Source organism: Anastrepha obliqua, chromosome 5 (genome assembly GCF_027943255.1).
Source record: "Anastrepha obliqua isolate idAnaObli1 chromosome 5, idAnaObli1_1.0, whole genome shotgun sequence".
Lineage (NCBI taxonomy): Eukaryota > Metazoa > Arthropoda > Insecta > Diptera > Tephritidae > Anastrepha > Anastrepha obliqua.
In genome coordinates this window covers 65,764,188-65,791,513 of record NC_072896.1, presented here as the reverse complement: position 1 = coordinate 65,791,513, position 27,326 = coordinate 65,764,188, and positions in this window count along the sequence as shown.

Genomic DNA, 27,326 nt, shown 5'->3' with positions numbered 1-27,326 from the left:
GATTGCCCATTTTTTGTACGTGATGGTTCCATTCCCTCCGTCTCTTTCTGCTCTAGCTGATGACATCTTCAGAGCTGACATATTTAGAGATGGTTATTTTGGCACCGAGATAGTTGAGTTCCATAACCTGTTCAATAGGTGAACCGTACACTGAAAGCTTGCACCTTAATGGCTGCCTTGAGCCTGTTAAGGATTTGGTTTTGATGCGAATATTTTCTGCAGCTTTTTTGAAACTGTAAAGGAATCATTGTCGATCGAATACTACGTAATCCGTATAGCATATTATTTTTATTTCTGTTCTTAGTTTGTATCCCCTAGCTGCACATTTGACCTTTGCGATTATCTCATCGATAATTAAGTTAAGGAGTATAGAGCTTAAGCTATTGCCTTCCCTTATCCAATGATTGTGGTTATCTTAATAGCAGAGACGATTCAGTTATCTATATTACGTTTTTTCAAAATTTCAATTACCTCTTTTAAAACTCTATCAAAAGCTTTAGTGAGATCAACGAAACAGCGACATGCTGGCTTATTGCATTCGATTATTGCAGTGAACATATTTAATCGTCGACATTCCTCAAATATGCAACTATATATAGAAGTTTAGCTATTTCTGCAAAAGTACTGGAAAGAAATATCCTTGACATACAAGAGGTGGATTGGCCTTTGTTTTTCTCTTTTCCTATATTCTTCAATAAATAATTTTAACTTGAACAAACGAACGCAAACCCACTTTTTAACAACATTCTTATTTATTATTTTGCTTTGTTTTTATTTTATTTTGTATAAATATTTTTTTATTGTGCTAAAAGATAATATTGATTTTAAATCAATTTTCAATAATTCTTCTTAAACCTTCCTCATATAATAATTTGTATTGTGTTTAAGTACTGAGTAGGAAGCCACAAACAGTCGGTCAGTTAGCTTTGTGCTCACGCATTTGTTGGTATGTATGTATGTTTATGAATTTGTTTTTCACATATCTACACATGCATTGCCACCAACTACAACTGGTATAGCTAGCGTGATTATGTATATTGATTTGTTATGTAGTTTGGTATATTTCTGGTTCTGTGTTTATAACTATTCAAGCAGAACCGTAATGGGGGCTGACCATCAAGGTTTTTCGTCAACTGAACAACAAAGGCATTCGAGTACATCACGCGCAAACCCCACACGGTTTTGTTTTTTGTATCATTATTTTATTTTTTGTTTTTCTGTTTTTGTTTTTGTTAATTTGAAAACAGCAGTCAAATATAAAGCGGCCGCCGTAGCCGAATGGGTTGGTGCGTGACTACCATTCGGAATTCACAGAGAGAACGTCGGTTCGCATCTCGGTGAAACACCAAAATTAAGAAAAACAGTTTTCTAATAGCGGTCCCCCTCGGCAGGCAATGGCAAACCTCCGAGTGTATTTCTGCCATGAAAAAGCTCCTCATAAAAATATTTGCCATTCGGAGTCGGCTTGAAACTGTATGTGGAACAACATCAAGACGCACACCACAAATAGGAGGAGGAGCTCGGCCAAACATCCAAAAAGGGTGTACGCGCCAATATATATCGTCAAATATATTGAAAAAACTACTGATTTCTGTAGATGTTTTGAAAAGCGAATTGAAGTTGTCGCTAAGTGGAATCTATGAGTAATTCAAGCGTTAGTTATTAACAAGCGAAAAAATGTTTAAGCGCACCAGTACTTGAATAAGATAATACTCATAAATATATAAACAGTCCCATTATCATAATGATATCCCGAAGTATGAGCAAATTTCAGGATGAAAGCTGGGATATGCACGAGGAAATTCGGAAAATGAAAAGGAATTTACTATAGACAAGCAATGTCAACCCAGAGAACTCTTTTTTATATGAAAAGTCTCTTTAACGCATTTAGTGCCAAGCGGTTTTGACTAACATCTTACTCCCAGTTCTGCTTTGTTGTTGGAATGTGATTTTGTAAAATGTTGGCCTAAATTGGACAGAAATTGTTTGCAAATAAAGTCTGCTCTAGAAACAATAACAAGTTGCATGTAGTTTTGCACGATCAGGTTTAATGTAAAACAACCACTAACACACGCTTTCATGCAACGAGACGCCCCAGGAAGTATTAGGTGTCATGGAAACATACAAACATAAACTGGAGTCATACATAGGGCGACATTAAACTCAATAAAGATCCTTTTGCTATACTATGGTTTCCAAGTTTTTGTCTTCATCCTTATTATGGCAGTAAAGTTAACTTAGAGATAATCTTGAACTCCAAACTTGGCTGAAAACTGAACACTGAAAAACGGGCAAGGAATGCAGAAATTGCTCTGTAGGCGTGTAAACGTGTGATTCGAAGGAGATTGGGTCTTACAACCAAGAATACTTTATAGTTGTATAAGGCGTTTATACGACCAATTTTATCATATGGGTCAGTAGTTTGGTGGAAATCTCTTGGAGGACATAACAACATCAAATTACTTGGCGGAATACATTGGCCTGAGCAATAGAGGTCGGCGCAATAAGATCATGTCCTAGGTATGCTTTTAATTCACTGACACACGCTATTTTCGTAGATCCCCATGTCAAGGAAATGGCAACCATGAGTGCATTTAGATTAAATGAAGCGATTTGCTGGAAGGAAAAAACGTATAATCACCCAGTCGATTATTGCGACAAACTCAGGTCACCTTGGATTACATTCTCCCAGCGGAGAATAACGTTGCCTTAATTTGGGTCCCGGGACATCGAAACATTGAAGGATACGCAAAAGCAGACGGACTGGTAAGAGGAGGATCTGCCATGAATAAAATTCTTTGCAGAATCGGTTTTCACACCACTGGGTGCAATCTCCTCAAAATATCTACCAATCGCGGATTGTAGTTGGAGGGATCAGACAACATGCAAAGTTTTGCTGGCCGGGCTCACCTACAACCACAAATAAACGAAAACATTGACAAATATGAAACAAAGGGATGCCTGCAGACTCACAGCAGTGATAACTGACCCTTGGTTCATAGGAGAGCAAACAGCTAAAATAGGCATCCCTTACAATATATACTGCCATGGTTCTAATCAACGGGAAAAACAAAAAACTATCTTCCCCTTTCTCTGTGAATATACTACTAAGCTCTGCATCAGCTTAGCGTCCCACGAAGTGTGACGTAAATCGTAAATTCAAGTAGTCCGAAATAGTTTTGAATCCTCACATTATGAGTCAAATCTTGGTCAGTAAAGTGCTGTTACAAAAACTTGACAGGTACTTCTCCAAACTGTCGACTTTTATTCAAATCTAACTAACTCTATATGTAGCAGATGTAAATGCTTACAAACTCTTCAAAGGCTCTGCAGCAGCTTTACGGACGGGAAACGCTGCAATCAAAGTCGCTTGGCTACTCTCAATCAATACCCAACAAAAATTTCGGCCTTAGCGAATCAAGTTTGCGCTTTCAGTGTTGTGATTTCTATTTTTTAATTTTATTTACGTGTCATATATAGTTATGAAATCATAGCCCATAAACAATTAAGTGTCATAAACAATAAAGATGTTAACTTTCATCAGTTTTGAAAAGAGCAAACCTCAATTCAAGTACCTCAATACGATTTCGCACTTAAAAACCTATCACTCATCTGCCTCTTTAAAATTTAAAGCACATTGCTCGATTTTGCATACTAACACTTAAGTTGATAATCAAATTATAATGCCAAGCAGGATAAATATTCACACTTCACAACCGGCGCGTAATCGCATCGTTTAACCTACAACCGCAGCAAAAATAGCATATGAGTATTTGCACACATACATTTGTATTGCACATATACAGCTGAGATTTACCTTTCCTATTGCACTGGGACAAGCATACACTTATTTGTCAATAATATTAATTATATGCAAATAAATCAGCTTTGCTACTGCAAACAAGTAGACAACCAAACTTATTTGCAAAACATGCAAAAAATACTAAATTTATTGCTAAAAGATGAACACAAATAGCGTCTGGTTAATTTGACCCCGCAGTTTTTCTTTGTATGTAGGTACATTTTCTGTCATTTCAAACAACAGCAAATATTTAAAATACCAGTTCAAATGATGATATCATCAAGTTACCGCTCATCACGGCGAGCTCAAGTAGAAGCAGTAGCATTGGGTAAAAGCACAACGTGGGTTATATAAATATGCATACAAGCTAGTACACACTACTATATACATATGAACATGTACGAGTACCTATATATGTTTATATTAAATATAAGAAAACATTTTCCTCCACCACAGCCACATAAATTTAATGATTTTTAAATATCTATTTACCTAAAAAATAATTCTGAATGACATCAAAACTAACTTTTATGTAACGCAACCATCTTCATTGATGACTCTATATTCAAATGTATGTGTGTATGTGTATTTTTAGCATAATTCGCATAGAACAGGTTTACCACACATTATAAGCGATCTAAAAGAGTATAATCTGCAGAAGTTAGTCGATTTGTGCTACGTTAATTTAAGAATAAATTATTTGGAAGCTTTTGATATTTTAATTTTATTTATTATAGTTGGTGTATATTTCCCCTTTCAATCTCTACGTAGCTTTTCGCTCGTTTGGCATACTTTTTTCTACTATTTTAATCTTCGTTTGACAAATTCTTGAGTCTCTGAACTTTGGCATTCATTAGCCAATTAATAGGTATGTATATGAATGCTAATGATTGTGGATTGATTCTTTCGACCGATTGTTGGTTGACTCATTAATGACATTTTACAGTTATCAGGGTCATTGTGTTGTTAAAAAATTACACCGTTACCTGAGAACTATAAAACTATTAATTTACGTTATCGTTGCATTTTCCTCTAGCCCCTTGTGTAATAACCCAATCGTAAAAAGGAAATGTAAAACGTTCGTAGTACCCCGCTTGGGAATCCAAAGGCGTCAGCAAACCTACTAGTCCATGAGCAGGTAGTCATACTGGTTCGTTAGTGATCAGTTATGCCAGTTGCTAAATGAGCAACCAAAGTTTTACTGAAAGCAAATTTTTGCAAGGTAAATAAAAATACATACATTAATTCAAGATGTAAGTGTTAAGATGAGATACTTCATTCGTCAGGATCTTCATTTAGCCAACCTATCTGCGACTTTGGTTTTTTTTTTATTATTTTTGAGGGACCCAACAATTACAATATTTATTATTCAGAGATTTTTCGTGCGTTCAATTCCGAATCTACCAAGATGTATAAGTAATATAATCTGATAAAATAGAGTACTTGAATATATTTATTTTATTTATTTATTGCATATATGTAAATATAATATTAATATATAACCACATTATAGGCTAGCATTTATAAATAAAAACTATACTTAATAAACTTTCGATTCCTTCTATGTGTACAAAGATGGCTCAGAATTCGAGGATAAGGATAGACTTACTTATTTTGCAGTCTTCTCGAGAGAGAGAGAGAAAATATAGTTTGTAGCTTTCGTATTCCAAGACCTTAGCTTAATTTTGGCAGTTTTGTACGAGGTTGTGTGTTCCTATATCGGCTGCGTTTTCAGAAAGCGGAACAATGGGTAAATGGGCAAGCGAATACCTGTCTTCGGGAGCTCATCAACTCTCTCTTGTCTGTCTATTCCTTTGCGTCCTGGTATTCAGTAAATAATGACCTGCCCCCATTTCCGCAGGGTTCATCAATTTTGGATCTGCATTGTTGAACATACTTATTGCGAGTCAGTGAAGGAGCTACAATTGCTTTAACAGCCGCTTGGCTACCAATAAAAATGTTTGCCCTAGTGTTAAGAGGCGTTAATTCTAGAGCCAATTTAGCTACCTTTGTTACGGCATAGATATCAGCTGGTAGACATCTTTCAATGGAATGCAAAAACCAAATAAAGGAGGTTAAATGCGCTTTATGTGATATTAAAAGCGCAACTTGACATTGAACATGCCATTATCCATTTTAATGACGTAGTACTAGAAGCTGGTATCAGATCGGCACCAAAGCAAGCAAATAGAGCAAATACACCAACAACTAACATTACTATTAAGAAGAAAATTATAGAAAAACGAAAGTTAAGAAAAAGATGGCAAAAAACAAGATCACCTGACGACAAAAGAAAACTTAACTTAGCTACAAATATCCTAAAAGATACCTTAAATAAGAGAAATAACAAAGAACTCGAAAACTATTTGAAGAATCTGACTCCCTATCAAGATACAAACTACTCTTTATGGAAATATACTAAAAAATTAAAAACTCAAATAAAACATCAACCACCACTAAGAAAAGACGACAATGCATGGGCTGTTACAAAAGAGGAAAAAGCGAAAACATTGGCAAATTACTTCGAAAAAGTTCTATCAAATGACGAAGAAAAGAAAATCAACAACCAAAACAACTTCCACTATGATTTTACAAAAATAAAAAGGACGAATACCCACGAAATAATAGCTTGCATCAAAAAAGGAATAAAACATAAAAAAGCACCCGGATATGACATGATAACAGGAGAAGCATTAGCGGAGCTACCAACCAAGGAATATATATACTTGCGAAACGTTTTTAATGCAATGTTTTGCTTACAATACTTTCCGAAGCTCTGGAAAGTGGCAGAGATTATTGCATTGCCTAAAAAAAGGTAAAGATCCAACTACCGTGTCATCATATAGACCAATAAGCTTATTACCGACAATATCTAAAATTGCTGAAAAATTACTGCATGATCTTATCATTAATTTGGATTTAGAAAAAAACATTCGACTATTCAACAGATCAATAGAATTACAAATAAAATCCAATCAGACTTTGAAAACAATCGATACAGTGCCGCAGTATTTTTGGACGTAGCTAAAGCGTTTGACAAAGTGTGGCACAAAGGCTTACTCCTCAAAATAAAAAGAATGCTACCTTTTGACTACTATCTCATCACAAAGAGAAAATCAATGTTCAGATATTCAATTGCTGCTGGAGTTCCGCAAGGAAACATTCTTTGACTACTACTAGTTATATGTTATTAGCATGAGACAAAAGCTTAATTATCGCTACTGAAAAACTGCAGCGATACACAAACGCAGATAAGGAATGGTTTGATAACTGGTACCTAAAAATAAATGAAGACAAACCCGTACAGGTTATATTTACTAACAAAACAAAATTTACCGCAGTTCCAATTAAAATAAATGATAAAGCAATTACAATAGAATCAACTACTAAATATCTGGGAATTCACTTGGACTCCAAACTAAACTGGAATCACCACATAAAGCAAAAGATCAAACAAATAAAAGAAAAACTTCGACAACTTCATAGGTTAGTCTGCTCTAAATCCAGACTCACTATACAGAACAAGCTGTTAGTGTACAAAACTATGATTAAACCAACTGGCTATATGGACCACAGGTGTGGGGAACGGCTAAAAAAACTCATAGAGAAAAAATTCAACGACAGCAATCTAAGATTCTTCGAATGTTGACCGTGTCGAAAAATGATGACATCCACAGGACTTTTAATATAGCAAGAGTAGACGAAGAAATCAAAGAGATAACAACAAGACACTTTGAAAAAATACACACACAGTAATGCAGAAATCAACAAACTTCTTGAAAGGGAAAGAAACGCAAAAAGGCAGAGAGAACCCGACCAAGCGACCGAATATGATAAATGCTAAAAAAATGCTAAATATGTAAAAAAAAAAATAATTAAAAATAGTTGTAAAATGTAATCATGTAAAGTAAAACTTGTATTGTATTATTGTATATTATTTAATTGTATATTATTTAATTGTATATTATTTCGTTTAATTTTATGGCTTTTGACACTGGCCATTAAGCGATGTATATAAATCCTGACCAAATTGTTAAACACATACTTAATGTCAATGGACAGATGTATAAAATAAATGGGCACTAAAAACAAAAAATAGATATCAGCTTGAAATATATTACTGTAATTAGAGAGTTTGAAAGGCCTTCGGAAATCAAACTGTGGACAAAAGAAATTGTAAAGAAATTGTATGAATGGTATGTCTGATCTTCCGTTTGAATCTAAAATATTGCTGTAACCAGAAAGCCTCTTCAATCTTAGAGCAGGTCCTTTAGTTGAGTTCCTTACTACTAATTAGTTTGATTTAATGCCAGTTGATAATTCTTTCTATGTATTACTCTGTTGGAGTTGTGCTCATTGTGCCGGTTACATATATTCTCACTTTATCGCACGTCGTCCACCATACTAGCGAACCATAGTGAACAATTATTGGTCTAATGGCTGCCATATATATCCATCAAGAGATCTTCTTAAGTATACGGCTGCCCAACTAACCAAGCTGAACTGATGATATTAATTAAGGTCATGTCACCATACCAATTACAATACAATTGAATTTTGACAGAGACCTTTTTTTCTCAACATTTTAGTGTGTAAACTATAAAAAAATTAACGATTGACTTTTTTTAAATTTTAGGAAAATTAGTAATTAAGTTCGATGTAGGAAGGTTATAATCTTTTCTCAAACTAATTTCAATTTCCAAGCAGCAAAACAAATTGTGAAAAATTTGGACTTTTAGCACGGCGACTTTTATCTTTGATAACCGCAGAACCATTCCATTCCTAGTACTAACATTTCTGTAATGGTCTATGCTCTGAATAATTTCACTAATTAGAACCAAACCCGGAAATGCTACTTTGATTTGCACGATAATAAAATTCGACTTAACAGAAATTTTTTTTTATTAGTATTTAGTTCAGTTAAGCTGGCCAGTATATTAGAGGAGTGTCTGCCGTCGTAAAAAGCGTGAAAAGCGACTATAACGGTTTCTCTCCAATAAGTTTTGAATGAAAAATATTTTTCATAAATATCAATTATTTTTTAATATGCTTTTCGTCATGCATTCACAAGCAAACTTCAATTCTTGCCTGCCTTACAGGCGCGCAACCGGAATTTGCTTTTTGGGGTTGTTTAATAAAAGTTTCTAAATTTCAAAACAAACAAAAAAATATAACAAAAAACCAAAACATTTTTTTAATGAAAACAAATTAAGTCCAAATCACAATGAATCAAATAAAGGTAGTAGAATGAAAATAAAGAAAACTATAATTTAATTTGACTCGTCGCTTGTTTTCAGCAAATTTATGTAATACTTTTAATTTTTTTTATGTCAAATTTCTATTCAGAGACGCAAAAAAAAATGATTTTGCAAATAATTTAGTTATGTTCTAAGAAAAGTGATTGATAAAAATATATTCTTTTCTCAATGGTAGTTATAATTTAAAGTATTCGATGCGGTACCAGTGGTGCTGGTGGTAGCAGAGAAAATACGGAGAAGTACTTGGCTTCACTGGGTGTTTTCAAATGGCGCTGGTTAGCACGAGAAAGAAACGACTGCCGCGCTTTATTAAACTCGGCCGAAATTGTGTAAGCGGTTATCGCGCCAATCAAAAAGAAGAGAAGCTCAAAATTAAAGCCTTTTTTAACTTCACGAGTGATAATTTGATTAAGTGAAACTGTACCAAAGTAGTAGTGATTTTTTAAAAATGTGTATTTACACTTAAAATTTTTGAATAATACCTATCATAAATTTGATAAATTTTATCTTGATATTGTTTTCCATTCTCTAATATTCTTATACTAGCTTTAACCCGCGGCCCCGCTCGCGCAGTAGTAGTTTTGGGGGATTTAGGATATGTATATAAAAGAATTACAAACAATAATTTCATAGAAAATAATTTTTTATTAATAACCATAATATTACAATACCCGGCATCCGTTGCTATGCCTCGTTGAATAAAATCAAAACAACCAATCAGAAAAATATCAAGCAAAATTATTTTTATTATTTTTCTATCTCAAACCGTTTTTGAACTTTGCATTTGGGTCATAGTTGAACAGCTTATGCGGATTATGAAGTCTAGAGTGTTTATAGCACACAGTGGGAAATAGGACAAACTAAGATTTTTTAGATTAAATTTAAACAAATATTCGATTATTAGTGACGAATGAGAGTGGTGGCGCGGCCTGGGGGCTGTGGGAAGGGAGTTCCGTCATAAAAACTTGCCTATAACCTTCATTGGGTGAAAATATGAATGTATAAAAGGTTTTACGTCATTTGGTGTTGTCGTTTCGTAGTGATGCGCGGACAACGTACAGACATTCACCCTTATATATTCTTATATTTTCTCATTCTCGCAGATTATTAAAGGAAGAGTTGCTAGAATAGTTAATGAATTATAAATATTCGGCAGGGTATTTTCTCGGCAGGTTGAATGGCTTTGAAATCCCAAAACCTCGACCTTGGTTGACGCATGAATGCATACATACATCCGATTTCCACTTTTAATTAAAATTTATTATTTTATTAACTGTCCGTAATTTTTAAATAATTAGTAATAAATATTTTTTATCACATAAAAATTAAAAATTGTTTAAAGACTGCAAAATCGTTTTATGTAAACTCCTCATTACTGCAACTGGGAAAGCAGCAGCGTTCACTCATAAAAGCTGTCAACAACTATTGAAATTTGCTTTGCTGTGCCCAGCCAAAGCCGAGGCAGGAAAAGGAAGAATAAAGAATCTGCGAAATTAAAGAACGTCGCCTTAATACGACATTCAAAAGCAGAGATGGCAGAATTATAACCATTTGCGTCAGATAATGTCGAAAACTGCGCTAAAACAAAAATTTATTGACAACATAAAATTTAATTATGGCATAATTTTGTGCCTGAATGGGTAATTAAGACAAGAGGATGGGAAGTGATTTATGCATGTATATAATCAATGTGGTAATACCTGGATGGAAGCTGCGCTACATAAAAGGAAGTTGAGTGGTACTTGTGGTAGCGATTTCAAAATAAAAGGATGCGAATGGAACAAGTAAAATGCGCAGCAGCAATAAGTTGAAAAGGCGAATAAAATTAAGGTATTTTTGGATAAAAGCATATCAAAATTAAGGCATTAGCAGAAAAAAGCATGAATGTGTGTCTTATTGTCCTACTTTCACCATAGAAAGATTTATTCTTTCTTATTGCATTTTCTGCAAGAAAATAAAAAATTTGCCGCTTTATAATGTTTAGTACTTTCATTTCACTATTATTCAGTGGGAGAATAAAGAGTTAAAATTAAGACACTCAGGAAAGGAAACGACTATTTTTTGCATTAAAGTGCGCGTAGCAGGTTTTGAGAATTTGTCCTTCTCCTATTTGTGCGTCTTGATGTTATTCTACAAATGGATCCGAGACCGCCGTAGCCGAATGGGTTGGTGAGTGACCTTTCGGAGAACGTAGGCTCGAATCTTCGTGAAACAGCAAAATGAAGAAAAAGTTTGTCCGATTGTATTTCTGTCTGAAAAACATTAACATTAACATTAACATTAACATTAACATTAACATTAACATTAACATTAACATTAACATTAACATTAACATTAACATTAACATTAACATTAACATTAACATTAACATTAACATTAACATTAACATTAACATTAACATTAACATTAACATTAACATTAACATTAACATTAACATTAACATTAACATTAACATTAACATTAACATTAACATTAACATTAACATTAACATTAACATTAACATTAACATTAACATTAACATTAACATTAACATTAACATTAACATTAACATTAACATTAACATTAACATTAACATTAACATTAACATTAACATTAACATTAACATTAACATTAACATTAACATTAACATTAACATTAACATTAACATTAACATTAACATTAACATTAACATTAACATTAACATTAACATTAACATTAACATTAACATTAACATTAACATTAACATTAACATTAACATTAACATTAACATTAACATTAACATTAACTTTAATCTGGTGTTCAAGTATTGTAAAATTTTACAGAGTTTACTTTTCCACTTTTCAGTAAATGCGCTTTTTAAAACTCTTTCGCACATTTTTGCAACACAATAATTTAAAAAGAGATCAAGAGGTAAAATATTGAACAAAGTTGATTCATAAAAATTTTATTCGAGGTTACCGAGACAAATAACTTTGCATAGGTAGGGATAATGTGTAAAAAAAATATTTTTAATAAATTGAAGTCCTTTATACTATTTTTCCCCCTACAATATGAATGCGTAAAACGTAAGTAGTTGCAGCAGGCAACTACCTATACTCCGGTTGAATCTTTTTACTTTTTAGTGAAGTTTCCGAAGAGAGGTACCAAAAAAGTAAATTCATTTAATCGCTTATAGGTTAAAATGTTACAATTTATCTACTCTCAAATATAAGGTGAATATTTGTATGATCTCTTTCGTTGCCTTTTTATTAGTTTAATTCAATTCTTGCTCGAATAACGGCATAGCTAATACACTGAAGAAAATCAAAAATATTACTAATAAAGTTGCATACAATCACTTGGGATAGGCTTCGCTTTATTCTAAAAGCGTGTGTTGCACTGTGTAAGGTAAAAAATATAAAAAAATTTACATATTTTTGTATGCCGTCATCTGCTGTTCATTTCACTTTTAGCGTTTGTAGGAGTATACAGACTGCAACATATGGCTGTAGATTATAATTTCGTTAAATTAGTTAAGTTTTCTTAAATGGTCAAATGCGTTTATTACGTGCTCAATATGGCAAAATTAAATGTTATTTTATATGAATCACAAACCTATCTCCGTAGCAACAAACCATTTCGTCAGCACCTACTTGTTGCCCTGCTCAAGCGATTTCTAATAGAGACAAAGACAATAATCAAAATATTAAGTAGTTTTTCAAAGATGGCTATATTCAAGCCAACTGGTTTAGCCAGCAGTCATATTAAATATCTATACGAGTACAAGGTTTGATTGAAAAGTAATGAGCCTTATTTTTTTTAAGCAGTTTTATTAAACCTTTTGGCATATACAACTAATATTCTTCAAAATAGGACCCTTGAGCGTCAATACACCGCTGGTAGCGGTCCTTCCACCGTAGGAAACATTTTTTAAATTCATCCGCTGGAATCGCGTTCAATTCGGCTGTCACATTTTTTGGATCAACTCGATGGAGTCGAAACGCCTACCCTTCAGCTTTCTTTTCAGGCACGGGAACAAGAAGAAGTCCGGAGGGAACAGGTCTGGGCTCTATGGAGGCTGGGGAAGCATCGGAACCCCCATCTTGGCCAATACAGAAGTGCAGAGGAAGGTGGTGTGCGCCGGCGCATTCTCGTGATGAAGGGTCCAATTGTTTGACGTCCTTCTGGCCTTCCTTGAACGACTTGTGCCACCGTTTTACCTGGGCACTGGGCACACAGAAATTGGTCCCTGTAAGCCTCCTTGAGTAGCCCAATGGTTTCGGTACTCGTTTTGTTGAGCTTTACGCAAAATTTGATCATTTGCATTTTCGCCACTGCAAAATCCTAACACACTTTTAAAACAGCTTTCACGCGCGGAGCGATGCTGACTGCACCGCTGTTGCCAGCGAACTGGGACCGGTTTCTAGTGGAAGAGGATGGTCCAACGATCATTTTCCCCCACCAGCCGATTCGGTTGATCGCTTGGCAGACGCTCCGCGCGAGAAGGCTCATTACTTTTCAATCAAACCTTGTAAATAAATCTCCAATCATTATTTTGAGTACGTTTAAAATATTATTTTTGCTGTGAGTTTTCGGGATAGTAATATAAAGGATGTACTTAATAAAAGTTTATTTAAAGCATTAAAAGAGTTAATAAAAACAAATTTATTGATATCAAACTTTTTTCTAATACCTTTATTGCCAGGACCGAATAATGAATATTTCTGAAAAAAGGACATTATTAATGAGATTACCTTGTCTGGCCTGGTAGTAGTACAATTCAATTAGCAAAGATCTTATTAGCGCTTTTAACATCTACAGTTAAAAGAAATGGCTGGAAAGATATTTTCTTGGAACCTTTTTTTACATCACCTTGTTTATAGTGATGCAAATCAACCCATTGCTCAGAAATAAAAACTAATATGCCTACTTAAGCGTTTTAATATCGAGTCAAATTGGCTAATCAAATGAATGCAAATTTTAAATGCATGCGCTGTGAAAGAAAAAGAATCTGCTCTTTGCCAATAGTAAATAAAAAAATGATTGCTTTAAATTCTTCATTCGTTCATAAAAGTTTTCATTACTAACTCTTTGAATTTTTTTAATGCTTTTCATTTTATACATAATCAGTTTAATCCATGTTTTGTGTGCAGTCTTTTATGCATTTAAATATTGAATTCGAACATTTTGTTTTGTTATTGGATAGTTAACCCAATATGATAGTCAGCTAGTATGAAATATTTATTTAAGTAGCTAAACAGTCAAGGCCGTGGCTTTTCTAAACCACATTTACTTCTGTTTCACATACTGGTTATTGAATATTTTGAATTTATCCTTTGAACACGAAGTTATGCTCCTGAAGTGAATTATTTGGCCCTAGTGAGCCATCTCTAACCGAAAATATCCGGAATTCGAAAAACAAGGGTCGCACGACTACGGATGTTCATTAAGAGACTATTTGACTCTTACTAACTATTCCTTCATAAATCCTTCAATTAGCGACCAACCATCGCGAATCGAAGACCATGAGTTGCATCATGTATATATGTTGTACTTACTATATATAATTGGAGGAATTTACATTTTTAAGCCGACTCCAAATGGCAGATAATTTTTTTATGACGAGCTTTTTCATGGCAGAAATACACTCGGAGGTTTGCCATTTCCTGGCAAGGAGCGAACGCTATTATAAATAACTTTCATTTTGATATTACACGGAGATTCGAACCTACGTCGGCGACGGCGTTGTTGTATTTTTTGTTATTTCAGTGCCATAAGTCTGGTATGAAATAATAATATGTATTCCGAGTAGTCTAAAACCCCTATTTATTTGATCCTACCGTGTGCACAGCACGTCTTGAAGGGCTCAAATGTCAGCATTCGCTCCTACTACGAGATCAGGACAGAACCTTGTTTCTTAATAGCATTACAGCTGCCAGCCCTCATATGACAAATCTTAGAACCTACCTAGCCTTAGGGTCAAGGGTTTTGAATACTCCCGAAGAAAAAGTTATTTCTTGCAGAAAACTTGTATGGAATTTTGTTTTCATTAAAATGAAATTAGTACTTGGAAACTACTGAAATACTGAAAGACCTTTTATTCTGTTGCTACTCTCACTTCATTTCATGGTTACAAAAACTGCATTTGCACTCAGTTATGTGAAATAGAAAAGTGTGAAATATAAATGGTAGTAATAGCAACAATTTGTATCCTGCAAAAATTAAACCAATACTTAAATGAAATAAGAACAATACAAATATGAACAGGAATTACTGTTATAAATATATGTATGTGTGTATGTATTTATAACATAATATTTCAGCCTACGCTTTTTCGGAAAGAAAAATATGCATTCCTGCTTGTATTAAAAATTAGTGCAATAAAAAAATAGTACAACGCTTACATCAACTTGCAAAATCAATCTTCGAAAATTATATTATGTCAACTCACGGCATGAAATCTTGCTGCAGCTCTATGAGTTCCACAAGCGAGACACAGGCAAGTCATCAGAGAAGTTGCTAAAAAATTTAAGAAATTATTACCGATCCCATTTTAATGGAAAACAATCGATTTCTAAATAAAAAAAATACTAAAAAAGTAAAGCAGTTTAAAGCGATGAAGTAATAAAAAAATCGATCAATGCAATCAGGCTTCATTGATGTTGTTGCAACAGTAAGAAAAACAAAGTCATGCGTCGCTTGACTGCAGTTACATATCGTCAAAGATGATGCAGCCAAGTTGCCCTAGAAGGCAGCTGGACATTGCCAATAAACGAGGCAAATAATTATAATATTTTGGCGTAAAAATTTCAAGTAAAATATTAAATTGTTCGCTCAAAATTATTAGCTTTTGGACAACTACTTTCACTTCTGGTGAATTTATAAATTTTTGCATCAATATTTTTCAGAAAAATACATAAATGTGTTGTGTTTTTTTTTTTTTTAATGTAACACAGGGCAATAAAAATTATGAAAATCGTTATACAATATTTTTGCTATGTGCAATATTTATATAAAAAAATTTGCCGTATATATATGTATGTATGTATATTCTTCCTGCTCCACTTTCTCCTGCATAGTGATTTGTGAAATTATGAAATCGCCGCCCTAATGATTCCAGCGCTATTTTCAACTTACTAAGACAGAGGCCGCAGTATTTTACATTTGATTTGCCACGCCACGCCATGCTCAATGGAATAAACAACAAAATATTAGTGATAAGCACCAAGCAATAGGCAAAGAATTTCGGGATTGGTCCCACAACTACCAGCCAGAATTGAAACAGTGACACCTTTTCTAAATCATTTTAAAGGAGTACAACAGACTTTGCTGGAGCTGCTTTCAAATCAAAATCGTTTAATAAATAAAAAAATTTGAATGCAGTCTTCCGTCTGTCATATGGTGTAATATTTTGAATGTCATCACTAGAGACATTGAAGATTAAAATCTTAATGGCTTACTGTACGATTACCAGCTGATCTAGAATCCAAGGGTCTGCGTTTCACTGCAATCTTCACATATTGGTAAACCATTATTTACGATAAAGTGTAGGCAAATACTTAAAACAGTTACAACTTTAGCCGATCATTCCAAGAAGCTTGAAATTATTTAGAAATACCGAATTCCATTCCATTGGCAAACTAATTAAATTAAATCTATTTCATTTGAAGTGTTTTAGAGTCTATGTAGTAAATCAGTAATATTTTATTAATTTTATCTATTTCTGAGTCTGCATGCTTATTTGGTTAGCACTATAATAAAATAAATGGTAAACACTGGTGTATGTACCATAATACGCCATATAGTCTGATGTAAGATCCTCGTTCCCGCGTACTAACTGAAGTACTCCTTCACTTGTCTGAAATCAAAAATATTGAAATATTTATAATCGGGATCAGAAACGAGGTGGTTTTTTTATTTCAACGTTCATCACCCCAAACAATCTAAGCCAGCTGTCTAATAATGTACTCTGCTCCCAATATAGGTATGTACCTATGTAGTACCGAGACAAAATTGTAGAAGCCCATGTTGTGGTTACAGTACGTGTCATCATTCTATTTCCGCTAGTTTGATTATGTATGTGTACTTTATATGTCTATGGTACAAAAGTACCGCAGGATGTAAGCGAGAGCATTATTCCGGCTGGAGGCAAGGAAATGGCACGACGAGTGGCAGGAATTGCAATACCAACCACTCAAAGTCACTGCAAAGGTGTTGCAATTTATGACTTCTATGGCCATTCTGATGACCGTAGCGCTGTGGTGGGTATGCAGAAATTGCTGGCATAAATTCAATTATCCCGACACTGTAATTTGTGCAAAATAGCATACATGCAGGAATTAAAAGAAGCAAAAAAATATAAAAAGTGTGGAATGAAGAAGAAGAATAGTGGAAAATAAAGATAATCATAGCTTAAGAATCATCAGACAATTGCACTTTCATTAATAAGCACCGCAGTGAACGCAATAAACAGTAGATGTTGACTAACAACAATTTTTTTATATCATAAGTCCATTAAATTTTGGCCACTTTAAAATGAAGACATATCAACACGCGCTTGCGGATAAAAAGTGAGGAGGACATTTATGATGTTGGATATTGTAAAATTTTACGAGTTACTAAAAGCTTACAGTTTACGGGGGACTATAAAGCGCAGCGTGCAATAAAAACAAAAATACAAATCTGAATCGCGTAAATGACGACACCTTCACCACTTAAGGGCGCTTATGTGGCTATAAATTTTATAGCAAACTTTGAGAAAATTAATAAGGAAAAAATAGAAATAAAAAAATTGCCCGCATCCTTTTCTGCTCTACAGGATTTTCGAATGCAAACAAAAACTTCTGTTCCGTTTCTACAATTGATAAAAAAAATACCTTAGAGGTTGTAGTGATTTCAACACCGGGATATTGCTTTGCTAATCTATATAAAGGGTTTTTCAATAAGGGCGGGTATATGTTGAAATGGAATAAAACAATCTGTGTGTGAGCTATTGACAAAATTATTTTTTTATTTGAAAGGCGCATATATGCCATTAAGTGTGGAATATGACATCATTCAAATGCCCGCCTCGGCTTCTTGCGGTGGAACGGATTCGAGTGGTCCAATTTTCAATGACTCTTCCGCATAGATCCGGCTGAATTTGAGCGATGGCCTGTGTTATGTTCACCTTTTGAGCATCGGTGGATTGTTGTTTATTTGGATAGACCTGAGACTTCAAGAAACCCCACAGGAAAAAGTCTAGCGGGGTGAAATCGCATGACTTTGGTGGCCAATTCACATCACCCCTGCGAGAGATAATCTTACCCTCAAATCTTTCATGCAGAATGTCAGTCGAGGCGTTTGCTGTGTGGCACGTAGCGCCGTCCTGCTGGAACCACATGTCGTCTGAGTCCATATGGTTCAATATGGGCCATAAGAAATTGGTTATCGTCGTTGTGTAGCGCTCGCTGTTGACGGTGACCGCCTCACCAACGTCGTTTTCAAAAAAGTACGGACCAATGACGAGGCCGGCCTAAAATCCACACCAAACGGTAACTTTTTGAGGATGCATTATCACCTGGTGAACCTCGTGTAGATTGGTGTCGTCCCATATACGGCAATTTTGTTTGTTAACACAGCCATTCATCCAAAAATGCGCCTCGTCACTAAAGATGATTTTTCGCCCAAAACTGGGGTTCTCTTCCAAACGATTCGAAGCCGAGTCAGCGAACAAACGGCGTTGTCTATGGTCATCAACTTTGAGCTCCTGGGCCAGTTGGATCTTGCGTTCCTTGAACGTACGGGTGTTGGCTGATTGTTTACTGACCCGGTCGTCTCAAATTTGGCCACCAAACGTTGAAGAGCCGACTTTGAAGGGCCACCACGTCTACCAAAAAATGGGCGCAATGCGCGCAACGTTTGCGTTAATGAACACTCATTTTGATAATAAAGTTTTATCATTTGAACGCGCTGTTCACTCGAGTAACTTGCCATGATGATTTGGCATAAATAACTGAATAATAAACAAAAGATTTGGCAGATGTCACCAAAACAAAATGGCTGCCACAGGGCGCCAAAATCGACCCGCGCCAATTGAAAAACCCTTTATACTACATTTTACATAAAAAATAGTCAGAATTCAAGCAAGGCATATTTTTCTTGAAACTAACTTCAAGGTCAGAAGAATAATTTACTTAGGAATGCCAGTGTATCAGTTGGCTAAAATATGCCCATATATCGATAAAAAAATACCCCAAAATTGATGAACCGGATATAAGTAACGCATTATAGTTCCTTGCAGTTAAGCGCTGCAATAACTTCAGAATCCTATTCTACAGAAAAGGCAACGCTGTGTGAACTATTACGGGGCAGCAAAAACCCAGTACTGATAAAAACAAATAGCTCAAGTATCCCTCACAAAAAAACCTAACCACCCTGACACTTAAAAAGCTTAAAAGTTGAGTTTTCCCTGCACTTAGTGCAATTAAATTAATACCTTGTCATCGATTTCGTTGACATTATTAGTAATCAGTGGGCACATATGTGGCATTTGACATTCGAATTTTCAGCATCCGTAACACTGTACCCTCCACACTCCGAATTTGCAAACTCAGTCATATCTGGTTAAGGTACAGCAACAGAAGCTTGGCAAGGGAAATGACCTACAATGCTTTTCGAAAATGAGTGAGCGGCTAATTTGAACGCCAAGTAGGTGATGCCTCTAACGGTATGAGAGAAAAGCAAAATATAGGAATGATTATGCCGCAAAACTAATTGATAATTTTACCCAGAAAGCTTTGGAGTGGGCTAATGCCAGAAACTTCCGGATAATAATTATTTATTTTTTGCGCATGGAATCTACTGAGGATACAATTTTTTATTTTGAGTGTTCTCACTCGGGAATATTTTTTTCTATATTTGACAATAGCGGTAATATTGAAGTTAAGCGGACTTCTTTCGGCATAAAAGCAATAGAATACAACCTCATTCGCCAAACTAAACTCACTTTTTTATAAGATATATAAGTATCTATACAGCATTAAATAACACTTTTTGCAACGTTTTTTGTTTTGTTGAGCGTGTTTGTGTTTGATTTTTGAGCCACCCTAATTGTATTGCTTACAAGTAGATGACTTAAGCATCTTTGGAACAAAACGTTCAATAATAGATTGTTAGGTTGCCTGTAGTTGCAGTACAAAGCTCTCTACCATATCAGTTTTGTTTTACTAAAATCTATTTTTCTTTTACCAAAGTGGACATCCCTAAAACTTCTCGTATGACTAGGATTGGTTAAAACTGAATGATTGGAAGTATCGTCCTCTCCACTAATAGTCAAATATTATTTCTTCCTGACTTCCCTAGAAAATCTTCATTTATCGACTCGGAGTAGTTGGGCCAGATCTCATTCGCACATGCTTATACTTCTCCCTATTGCTTCAGCGGTAGTGAAGTTTTCTCTTAAGGGGTAACACCACTGTAGAAATTTCAAAAAATTGATTTTTTTTTATAAGCTTAAAAAATTCTTTGAACCTTTTAAAATACAGAACAAAAAGTTTTATACGTTACCGAAGTTTATTTCATAAATATTTTAAGCTTTTAACCAAGCGTTAGTGACTGCTACCCAACGACTTCTCCAAATTTCCAAACTTTAAACGCGTTTTTCTCAAAACACGTTTTCTGAAATTGGCACGCAGCATAACTCAAGCAATTTTAAATATTTTTAATCAGGTTTTGCACTAAGTCTGTATAATAACCTTCTTATCGTAGGGGATTTTCGATAGATTAATTTGAACGATTGTTATAATTATTTAAGTGCCGTTTTTTTAGTCCAAAATAGAGTTTTTTCCTTCAAATGCTTGCTAATTCCACAAAAATAAATATTTTTTAAATCCCCTACGTGTTTCTCTAGCTATTCTTATCTAGATTAAGAAAAAAAATGTTTCTTTGTTCCAGATTAAAATTTGCACCCTCTGTGCTGCGTGCCGCGGAGCTTCTTCAAGAGAAACCACATTACAAAAATGTCTCCAATGCCGCCATTTTGTAAAATTTTTCGATCAAACTTTGTAGTTTTGTATTTTAGTATATAAGTAATAACTTCCCAAATCAGAGTGATTGTTTTCCCTTTCCTTCTACACAAAAAAATTCTTTAAAAATCGTGTTTATTTTACGCGTGTACAGTGATGTTACCCCTTAATTACTCCGAGTAAGCTGTGCAATGTCACTGTTTCGAATTCGCTAGAAAACGCTTTGGTTCTAACCAACTCGTCAACACCCTTGTTACCTACCTGTTGTGCTGAAACTCACGCATTGAAATTTCTATTGAATCAGACCGGTGTGCTCTAGACTAAGCCTAAGCTAGCATTTCTTGGAATTTGACGAGAATTCCATCTGAAAAATGTACACCTTTCGTCCTTTACTGGTGTTTCCGAAAACCGTACCTACCCTTTCAATCCTCGATCCTTTGAATTTGAGCATGGAAAACGGCAAATATTTTTTATAAGGAGCTTTTCCAGGACAGAAATAGACTCAGAGGCATGCATAAACCCACTCGGCTACCGCCGTACTCATATATAGACTGTCCCTTTTCCAGGCTTTCCTCAAGCGCTCAAATAGTTTATTATAATGAGAAACGAATACTTGTACTTATATATACTTCTGTATACTACTTATATATGATTCCGCTAACCAGTCCCAATTGTGCACATCAATTGAAGCCAAGTTCTTCATCACCTACTTTTTCCAACACCAAGGAAACATTTCTCCTTTTCTATTCTAATTCTGCATCGAAGACTTTCAAAGCTGGAGCGCTTGTATCCATTTCGACTACATGACCTAACCAGCAGAGCTGCTGGATTTTTTCGCTGCCACCAACGTGCAAAGACTGAAAACTTTTCCGCTGAAAGGAAAGGCATGATTGAGTACTTGTAAACTTTAATTTTTGCTCGTTAAGTAATACAAAGCAGCTCTGGTTAGTACGAGAGATCTTCCGCTGGATATCAAGCCTGATATTATTGTCGGTGTAAGTTCTGGGTCCTTAATAAACGAAGTCTCCTCCTCCTATTCTATATTCACATACACATACACATATGCATGTGCATTATAAAAATATTATATATGCCCACAGTCTGCATGGAACCCAGCACCATGCGTGAAGTGCAAGCCACTGAACTGTTGCGGCTTTCAAGTGGATTACTAAAAGCAAACACCCACGTGTATACACTCGTGTACAAAATAAGTATTTATGTGCAATGTAAAGGGGTTTCCAATAAGAGGTGTTATTTTGATATTCAAAGAAAAATGCTATTTTTTAATATAAATGATCGGATGTTTAATTCATTATAAAGAGGAATATATGCTATTAATACTGGAAAATAACATCAGGCAAACTACCACCACGACCACGCGTACAGGAAAATATTCTTTTCATGAAATTTTCCATAACCGAATTGCAAAGTGGCTGCCCTATGTCTTCGATAGCCTCACGAATTCCATTTTTGACGTCTTGAATCGACCCTGGGCTGATGGTGTATACCTCCTCTTTCACGTGGCTCCAATGAAAAAAGGTGTTAAATCACAAGATTTCGCTGGCCAATTGTGATTCCCTCTTCGAGCGATAACACGGTCCGGAAAATTTCCCCCTAAAAGATCAATGGTTTCGTTGCTTGTGTGGCAAGTAGCTCCGTCTTGTTGAAAATAAACGTTGTCCATATCAATACCATCCAATTCTGGTCATAGAAAATTGTGAATCATCTCTCGATAGCGCAATCCATTCATTCATAACACCTGTTATTGGAAAACCCTTTATATAACAAACACGTCCCCAGATACTAAAAACATGCATCTACATTATTGCCACCTTCTGCAGGTTATTAAAAGTAATAATACACATAAAAATACCTACTTTATTAGGCCATATCCATACCAAAAAGCTATTACTTTTATAGCCTCACTATGATGAGTAGTGGTTGATCTTTGCTTTCAAACTCTGTCTCACCACGGCTAATGAAAATGTCATCTTCGTAATCTGAAAACACATACACACATTCACGAGTGCACATATAAAGATATATGACAGAATGTTCTGGAACTTTTTTGTTAAACAGAAGCATACGTGGGAATTAGCTGAGTCATATGATATTTTTAGTTTCTTAGATGTCATCTTACTATGCGTGACTGAAGCTTCAAGCGAAGATATTTTTGCATTTGTATGTGCAATTATTTTTATTAATTTTACTTTGTTAATCAGTTACCCATACCGATGGAGTATCTGATCCGAGATCAGAGGGCACAAATGTAAGTCCACGTACTTCTATTCTTTTTCTCCACATATTTTCAAAACAAATTCAAGAATTCTATCAAAAGGGGTTTTCTCAGTATATCAGTTCAAAATCAGGCTGTTTTAGAGATGTCAAAAATTTGAAATCTGCAGGAGAAAGAGTTAGCCGGACAGGTTAACCAATGCGTCTTTCTCATACTAATAAGTACCCAATACAGGCAGTGCGTTAAAAAATTATAGCACAGGGGCTTATATACAAGTTTTGATAATTTATTATTTTCTTATTTAATTTCAATAATTTTTCTAGAAATTATAGTTCACTCAAGCAACATGAACCAGGATAGAAAAAATTCTCAGAATTTTCATCAAAACTTAGAACTTCTTAATCAGAATTTTTAGAAAACTTTCGAGTATGCAGTTTTATAGCATTTGTCCTTTGATATAATTTTTGACAATTTTTTGCAAATGGTCTTGTACATTTTCTCCACGTAAAGAATGCATTTTTCTTATACGGATGTACGCAAAGTATTTATCATGCATTGCATGCACTTATATGTTTTTACATAACTTTCTTTGGAAAGTTTTCCGAGGAAAGTTTCTATTATGTATAAGAAAAAAGTAGTTACAGGTGTAGTTATCTGCTTTACTTTGGGTTGATCCCCGAAAAGCATTAATGCAAGCACCAGTATCTTTTATTTTTAAGCTATATGTTTCGAAAATATCCAATTCGCTTAATTTATTTGCAATTTAGAGTACCTTCGCGATTGCGCTTTTGCGACAATATGCTCACTTATGGTTTAGTGATAAAAGAGGCTCCAACGCTATCGACCGTGATACTGAGAAAATATCTTTTCTTAGTGTGGTTAAGTTCAATCATAGTGAGAGGGATCTGTGTGCAATAACACGATAGGCTGAACTACGTAAAGTTTGCTAAGCTGTTTACTCAACATTTTACGCTAGGAACTCATCGAGTATGCGAACTCATTCGAATTTAATTTTCTAGATTCTTTTACTTATAGGTTCACCTAATTTCATTTTATTTTGTTTCTACTTTACTTCACTGTGCTTTCTTTAATTTCACTTCATCTCATTTGAATCCATTTTATTTTATTGTATTTTATTTTGCTCCAATTTATGAATTTTTACATCATTTTACTTTGTTCCATCTCATTTTAAAGAGTCCGCCATATAACCTTACGGAATTAAAAATGCTATAAAAAAGAAACTACTCAATATTTTTCCAAACTGTTTTTTTTTTATTTTGAAGTACAATCCTTCCGGTTAATGATGGAATACAACTTCAATCACATGGCTGCCTCGGCTAGCCATGCACCATCCCATCGATCGGTTCAATTTTTCAACACATTTTCGATTGTATGCGGCTGTATTTCAGCTATGACATCGCGTATGTTGGTCTTCAGTGCATCAATTGTTGCTGGTTTGTTGGCTTACGGGTGTACGCACGGTTTTTGGTCGGTCACGCGTTGGTTCGTCAATAAGCAACCCAGTTTCTCTTACTTTTTTCGCAAGGTAACGCACATACGCTTCATTCGGTGCTTTTCTTCTTCCCATTGCCGTACGTAATTTTCGTACACATTCTGCAACATTACCATGATTTTCAAAGTAATGTCGCAATATTTCCCAGCGTTCTTTGAGCGTATACACAACCATTTTCATTCAGCGGAAGAATAAAACTAATTTTCTGTCAAATAAGATGACAGCTAAGTGTTACCATTCTTCAAATAATACCTAGTTCAAATCCGTAACGATAGATGGCGGGCCCTGTATTTCATTTTATTTCGCTTCAGTTGACTCATTTCATTTCAGTTCATGTAATGTCACTCAGCTTTATTTCATTTTAATTTATACAAATTCATCTAACATAATTTTCTCTCATTAATTTTAATTAAATTTAAAATATTTAATTGCATTTCTTTTTTTTCACTTTATTTAACTGTATTCCGCTTCTATTAATTAATTTTCATCTCATTTTATTTTAAATCACTTCAATTGAATAATTTTCATCATTTCATTTCTCCTCATCTCATTTCATTTTATTTACAATAATTTCATTTCATTTCCTCTCTTCTCATTTTGATTTCATTTCAACTTGTTTTATTTCAGTTCAATTCATTAATTTTAATCAGTTTTCATTTTATCTCAGCTAACAAACAATACAAATTGATCCATTGATCATTTCTCTTCATTCATTTCAATTTTATTTAATTTGCAACCCAGCATTTCGTTTCATTTCGTTTCACTTCTATTTCATTCTGTTCTCTTACATTCCATTGTAGTAAGATCACTCTCACTATAATCGTGTTAATTTTTTACTAGATTTTCGATATTTTCCATATCATTTCAACGAGTTCGCTTTTTTTTATTTCAGTTATTCTCAACTCGAAAAACCAACCACTGTATTAAAAAAACAAAAAATCCGTTGAAATTGACGCACTGTCTCTGAATCGATACAACTCCAACTAGCCACAGAGTCCTCTTACCCCGGACACTTTGGGCGCGTACATCATTTCAGCACAAAAGTACCTGGCATTATCATGATTATTATAACATATTATTTACCAATATTACTATTATTACTTGTCCAAAGTTCGCAGCCCACTTTTGCCTACTCCTTGCACGCTGGCATTCCGTTGCCTTTCGTACATTTTTTATTGATTTTATTTCAAGCAAAAATAAATTTTTGTCGTGCCGCGCTGCCCAATGTTGCCGCGCTGCTTTTGTTGGGAGTTGTCCTTGTGAGTTGTTACTATGTGTGTATGTATCTACACGAATATATATACAGATCCATGTGTATGAATACATCTCAGTAATTTTGATAAAACAACCTAAGTCGAATTAGCTCTTGTTTTCTGTAAGGCACTAAATTGCTTGCTTTTTCCGAAATATTTAATCAATTAATCATTGGTAGCCGTGGATTGAATAACTATCTTATTGCCAATATCTCAATAAAATTTGAATAAAATACTATTTTTTTGCTGTGGCAGAACTGAATATAGTATATTGTTGACCTTTAAGCCAAACCTGTTGAAGTCACATAAGTTGTTACGCAAAAGTATTCAGTCTATTCATACATATACATATACATACATACATATACTCCCTCTTATAGTTTGCCTTGAAGGTCTTCAATCTTCAGCCGCTCATTTCATATATAAAATATTACTTTTGTGTTAATCTACAATTACTATAATAAAACAGAGTAGGAGTAACGGTAGAAAGTAAATTCCGGCGAAAAGTAAAGGCTCAGCCGATATTTTTTTCTATTTTACCATAGTAGTTGTAGTGCTACTAACTCAACAGGTTAGTTCTGTAAGTAGAATCCACATCAGAATTTTCGCAGTTCATGCGACAGCTGTCATCGCGGTTAGTTCGCACTTCTTGTGAGAGGCTGATACAAATCCTTGTTTTTTATGAATCATCTGCTCAATTTGTCCCATTTAAGGCAAGTCCTGGTAAAATATGTGTGCACAAATCACCAAATATTGTGGCGCTCAGTCACATCGACCAAATTCTGTGATTTTAATATAGCCACAATTAGGTGATGATCAGTTATTGGTAAGTGTTAAGAAAAAAGTCGTCAAGGTAGTTGTAATAAGGTTTCATTTGGATAGTGTTAATTGCAAATCATGAAACAGATCAAAGGAAAATAATCAATAGAAGTCATACCAGAAAGAGGTTTCAGGAAGGGTGACTTCATATCATGCGAATTCTTTAACCAGCTATTGGAATGGTCGTTCGAGTTGCAGGACAACTTAAATCTCTCAGGGAGCGAACAATTATTGGCGTGTTTATTTTAATATCGTCGGTATTCAATCAACCAACAAATAATTATCACACGCGCTGTTTGGCACTTACGCCACTGTTGACAGTTATAGTTCTAGAGTACTATAGTAGTAGATTTTAAGTGCGTACCACTATTAACAACGATAATAATAGCGGCCTTAAAATGTAACAATAAATCTTTCTGAACAACGAGTGTTTCGAAAATCGCAGACGATGCGGCAAGTAAAGATCAAATTGACTTCCTTCC